Consider the following 6285-nt stretch of genomic DNA (forward strand, 5'->3'; position numbering starts at 1 on the left):
TAAAAACGGATGAAGAGTGCTGTCAACAAAGCTTCTTTCTTTCTGTCCTTTTTTTCCCCCCTTTTATAAAAGACAGCCATGACAGGACATCTGTTTCAGCAACATATCAAACCCAGAACATTAACCAGAGCATTGCCAGATCAATATTCGTGGACTTCTCCTTACAGTTAACTTTCTGCAGCTCAGATTCTTGGACTCCTCCCCCCCCCCCAAACACACACACAGAGTCACACACACCAGGGGGAATGCACAACTTTGTCAACTGTGAGCTTTTTCTTCTCGATTTTGTTTAACTAGTTGAGGGAAACGTGATCAAGAACAGGACAGTTTCATAGGCAAGGCTTGTTGCACTGAGAGGCAACTTCTGTGTAGCCTAATAGGCCAGGAATTTCTCTTAGATAGATAGATAGATAGATAGATAGATAGATAGATAGATAGATAGATAGATAGATAGATAGATCATCTTCATTCTATGTACATATGAATACATAACAAAACCTCCTCCACAAAGTAACAGATTCTGAATTATTTCCCCTCTTAACTCAGCTGCAGTTTTCACCCCTGGAAAGTGTCAGGTTCTCTTAACAATACAATTCCACTTACTGTGAAAAAAAGAAAAAAACTATCCTGAGCAAACCGTCCATACACCAAAAGCACAGCACTGTCCTCGTGAGGATGACGACGTTTGAAGGCAGCCCTTACCTCTGCAGCTGAAAGGCTTTACAAGCAGGTACTGTAGGTAATGAGGTGCGGGCTGAACAGGCAGGAGCACAGCAAAGGAGGCTCTCAGGCAGTCTAAGCCCCACCAGCCTAGTCCATAGAACTACAGACTTTCCTTGGCCCCTCCCAAAAGTCAATGCTAAGTGAATACATATCCCTTATGTTTAAAATTGGCAGCCAGTGGTATGCATTGTCCTCAATTTATTCTCGTCAGCAGCCAATGGCTAGGCTGCAGCCAAAGGTGGGGTCAGCCAGCCTGAAGGGATGCCTGTCATTCCCTAGGCACGCTCAGGAAGCCACTCATAAGAAAACCAAGACTTTAAAACCTCCGAAAATTTGTGCAAGCTGCCAAAACTGTCTTGCTCCATGCCCTTTTTTGGTTATCCTTAGCAGGGCCTCTGAAAGTAAATCCTCTGTCAGGAACAATCATAAGAAATGTTAATCTTGGAGAAAGAGACTCTCTTGTTGAACACAAATGGAAGCTTTTTTTAAAAAAAATTATTTTTTTTTAAGGAAATATACAGGGAAACTGGCTTGGGGGAGAGATTTGGTCCACATATTTACTGATGCATTCATTGGGAAAGTCGGGGGGAATAAAATTAAAAGCAAGGCATTCACTGCAAACAAAATACAGCTACGCTGTATTTTAGGGATGAATACCAGATGTTTTAAAAGCATTTCCTCTATCATTTTGAATCTGCTGGGAAAGGGGAGAGCACAAAAGATGAGTTAGCAGACTTTGAAAGCTTTTTTAGGTAGGAAATGAAGTGCTTCCTTTATGTATGTGCAAACATTCTTTGAAAAAAAAAAAAGACACAACTAAAATCTTCGGTCACTGTTTACGATATGCAGAATATTCTTTTCTTTTTTCAAAAACAGGCGCTGTGGAATTGCTGCTGAGAATCTGCATTGGCCTTTGCTCTGTCTTTTCAGTTCCAGATTCTGTTCCATTCTCCCAACATTCCATCACACTGTGGTGTGATCAAGAGATCACATCTAGGCTGTGCAAGTGGGAAGGGCTATTTGGGAAAGGCTGCCTCCTAAAGGCTGGGATCATCAGGGGCAAGAAAGTTATTTACTTGTCAATCCTATCCCCCCCCCCCCATTGGCATCAATGCAACCACACTGGCAGAGCACGCACTGCAACCAATTATAGGGAACACACAATTGGACAGTCCACAGGAAGTAAAATTATTTTTACTTATTTCCCAGTGGGCTGCACAATCCCCTATGGGTCGCCTCAGACATACACCATCCATTTTGCTAGCATATGTCTGAGAAAAGAAAATGGGTAGCCAGGAAAGAAGGAATAAGATCTGGCGCATGCGGTGCTCCGGGGATTCACCTCCGCCCCCCCACACCCCTGCCCTCCCCCAATCCTCCCCAAAATGCTCTCTGCCCTCCCCAACACTTAAGAACATAAGAACATAAGAACAGCCCCACTGGATCAGGCCATAGGCCCATCTAGTCCAGCTTCCTGTATCTCACAGCGGCCCACCAAATGCCCCAGGGAGCACACCAGGTAACAAGAGACCTCATCCTGGTGCTCTCCCCTACATCTGGCATTCTGACTTAACCCATTCCTAAAATCAGGAGGTTGCGCATACACATCATCGCTTGTACCCCATAATGGATTTTTCCTCCAGAAACTCGTCCAATCCCCTTTTAAAGGCGTCTAGGCTAGATGCCAGCACCACATCCTGTGGCAAGGAGTTCCACAGACCGACCACGCGCTGAGTAAAGAAATATTTTCTTTTGTCTGTCCTAACCCGCCCAACACTCAATTTTAGTGGATGTCCCCTGGTTCTGATATTATGTGAGAGTGTAAAGAGCATCTCCCTATCCACTCTGTCCATCCCCTGCATAATTTTGTATGTCTCAATCATGTCCCCCCTCAAGCGTCGCTTTTCTAGGCTGAAGAGGCCCAAACGCCGTAGCCTTTCCTCATAAGGAAGGTGCCCCAGCCCCGTAATCATCTTAGTCGCTCTCTTTTGCACCTTTTCCATTTCCACTATGTCTTTTTTGAGATGCGGCGACCAGAACTGGACACAATACTCCAGGTGTGGCCTTACCATAGATTTGTACAATGGCATTATAATACTAACCGTTTTGTTCTCAATACCCTTCCTAATGATCCCAAGCATAGAATTGGCCTTCTTCACTGCCACCGCACATTGGGTCGACACTTTCATCGACCTGTCCACCACCACCCCAAGATCTCTCTCCTGATCTGTCACAGACAGCTCAGAACCCATCAGCCTATATCTAAAGTTTTGATTTTTTTGCCCCAATGTGCATGACTTTACACTTACTGACATTGAAGCACATCTGCCATTTTGCTGCCCATTCTGCCAGTCTGGAGAGATCCTTCTGGAGCTCCTCACAATCACTTCTGGTCTTTACCACTTGTCAACTTACCAAAACCCAGAGGCCTCTGGAGCCACTGCAGCATGCACCATGCCATTGCTCATACAGTAACCTGGAAGCATGCAACAGCAGCCCAGCTTTTGTGCTGCCATAAAGGACTTTACACTGCTGGAACAAGAGTTCCAGTGGTGCAAGGCTCCAATAGGATTGGGGCCCTAGCCCCCGACTGGCACTCCATTTACTTTTTTTTCTCCAAATGGCTGTCCAGTCCTATGGAATAAAGAGAAAGCACTGCATTTAGAAACACTGTTGTAGCAGAGGGCAAACACCAATGGTAATCATTGTTCCATCTAGCTTAGCACCTTGAAAAGTTGCTGAGTAATGCAGTTGCAGTAGCCATTGCACCCCATTGTTGTCTACTCCTTGAACAACTTCTTCTTTCCAACTGTCTGACGCATAACTTTACTTTGAACCAGTTGATTGGACTGTGAAGCTCATCTGTTCCCAAAAGCGAAAAATTTGGGACCAGGTAACCACCCCACCACCACCCCCCATGTTCAAGTGCACAGATAAAGTAGTGCCCACTGGCTACATAAAGTAGAAGCATGCACACACCCTGTGTGAGTTGCCCAGGTCTGGTATCAGAAGCAACTGATGCTTTTTCCCATTCACTGTACTGATTCCTCAGCCTTTTAATAAATTTCTAGTATTCGTACTGTTTCACATGCCTGGCCAGGAGGGAGCAGGTTGCCACATCTACCGAACTGCCCACTTTCCACTATTCTTTTGTTTTAAGAAAACACACACACACACACACACACACACACACACACACCCCCGTGGATGTTGGGGCTCTCTATTAACTTGAGAAGAAGACTTTCCCAAGGCAGATTCCTCCTATCCATGCTTCCTAGCATCCTGAGCAAGGCCAGCCTTAGGAGCTGTGGGGCAAGAGGGTGAGAAGAGGCTGTGCAGGATTATATCAAGAACTCAGTTTTGATAAAGGCATGCCATTATTGGATTGGATCCAAGCCTTCTCTTGTACAGGCTTTGACAGGTTGCAGAGACACCCCCCTCCCAGATGAGGCTTTGCGACCCCATTGAGTCATGACACACAGTTAAAGAACACTATTTTAAATCAAACCAGAAATTCTCCAGCAGTTGAAGAACCCAATGAAAAGCATGGTATGTGGCTATTATTATTATTATTATTATTATTATTATTATTATTATTATTATATTTTCACACAGTCATGTTATTTTTAACTGAGTTTTGTTTATATCCACCTATCAAGTTCTTCCCAAGGACCTAGAATAGGTATTTTTTATCTTCATGTTGTTGCGTTATAAATATTGCCGGAGTATATGCACCGTTCCTAGTAAGGTGGCCTTTTGTAATTGGTTGATGTTACTTGTGCTCATCCCGATGGTGCTTTTCCAGCTGTTTTGGGATAGCACCCAAGGCCCCTAGGACTATTGGTATTACTCTTGCTTTCTTATGCCACCATCTTTCAATTTATATTTGCAGGTCTTTATATTTGGTGATTTTCTCCAGTTCTTTATTTTCAAGTGGTGTGGAAGGGATTGTCACTCCCGGATTGGCCTTTTCAGCCACACTAGACGCTGTGTCAGAACCACCTTTCAGAGCGCGATACCATAGTCTTTCGAGACTGAAGGTTGCCAATACCATCACCAGGTATTGTAATGTCTACTATCCAGACTTTCTTATCCCTCTTATCAATGATGATTATGTCTGGTGTGCTGTTTGGCAGATGTTTGTCGGTTTGTATTCTAAAATTCCAGAGCACTTTGACTTCTTCATTCTCTATTAGTTTTTCAGTTCTGTGTCTCCACCCGTTGTTACCTGAAGTTGTTGTTGTTGTTGATGATGATGATGATGATGATGATGATGCAAAGGTAGCTGACCCAACATGGTATCAAGTTGTGTTTTGGGTTGTGCCATCACTGGTGGCAGCAACCTACTTTTTCCTCATTCATTACCCTGCACATGCCCAATCTCGTCTGATCTCGGAAGCTAAGCAGGGTCAGGCCTGGTTAGTACTTGGATGGGAGACTGCCTGGGAATACCAGGTGCTGTAGGCTTATTCCATAGTCTTTTGAGACTGAAGGTTGCCAACCATTCCTAGTTCCTCAGGAAGATAGTGAAGCAGAAAGCAGGGAATGTATTATCAGGCATTGAACCTGGTTAGTTCTCAACCTTCCCTTATAGCAGGGGTGTCCAAAGTTTTTGGCAGGAGGGCCACATCGTCTCTCTGACGCTGTGTCGGGGGCCAGAGAAAAAAAGAATTAATTTACGTTTAAAATTTGAATAAATTTACATAAGTTTACATAAGTGAATATATTAAAGATGGATTTATATGAATGAATGAAGGTCTTGCAATAGCTCAAGGCCTATAAAAGGTCTTGCACAAAGTAAGGCTGGCCTTTCCTTTGCTGCTGCTATTGCATCACAGACATGAAACAACAAGCAGTGGAGGGAGCCCTCATCCCACAGCTCACACGAGAGGTCAAACATTCGCCCTCAAACTTAGAGCAGTTGCGTTGGGCCAGTGTGGGCTCCAAATCTCTGGAGGGCCAGAGGCTCACTGAAGACTGGGGAATCCCTGAGGGCCACATTGAGAGGCCTTGAGGGCCACAAGTGGCCCCAGGGCCAGGGTTTGGGCACCCCTGCCTTATAGGAAAAGGATTGCCTAGAAAATTGAACTGGACCAGGAAAAGGGGTTATATGACAAAAGGAACAGAGGCAGCAGGACAAGAAGACAAACTAGGCCCATAGTAGAGAACATTGTGCACAGCTGAGAGATCAAGAAGCAGTATATGGAAATGTAATTGAGGAGGAGAGCCTTAACAGGACTTGGAGGTTGAGATTAATTGTGAATGTAACCAAGGCTGCAATCCTAACCACACTTTCCTGAGAGTAAGCCCCATTGAACAAAATAGGACTTACTTCTGAGTAGACCTGGTTAGGATTCTGCCCCAAGTGAGAGTAAAGATTTAAGGAGAGGGGTGACAATTATAACATTTCTGAACATTAAATGGACACACCAACGTGACACACAGAGCATCTTTCTGCAATACCCCACCAATTAAATACCTAAGACAAGGGAGCTGCCAGTCTTTCTTTGCACTCTTCCATGTAATAGCCCAGCCACTCTGCACTTTGTTGAACCATCACAA

The 6285-nt window shown here is 44.5% G+C and overlaps 1 protein-coding gene and 1 pseudogene across 1 annotated transcript in view; one reads left to right on the top strand and one right to left on the bottom strand.

The window, feature by feature from the left end:
* The window catches only part of CALD1 (caldesmon 1), a 190225-nt gene extending 189503 nt beyond the window's left edge, over positions 1–722 (bottom strand). Inside the window, exon 1 of the mRNA XM_066633443.1 lies at positions 703–722. The gene's annotated coding sequence lies outside the window, so the exon portion shown is untranslated. The remainder of the gene's footprint in view (positions 1–702) is intronic.
* Positions 723–5073: 4351 nt separating this feature from the next.
* On the top strand, positions 5074–5190 carry LOC136658192 (5S ribosomal RNA; annotated as a pseudogene).
* The last annotated feature ends 1095 nt before the right edge of the window (positions 5191–6285 follow it).

The sequence above is a fragment of the Tiliqua scincoides genome, chromosome 7 (genome assembly GCF_035046505.1).
Source record: "Tiliqua scincoides isolate rTilSci1 chromosome 7, rTilSci1.hap2, whole genome shotgun sequence".
NCBI classification, from domain to species: domain Eukaryota; kingdom Metazoa; phylum Chordata; class Lepidosauria; order Squamata; family Scincidae; genus Tiliqua; species Tiliqua scincoides.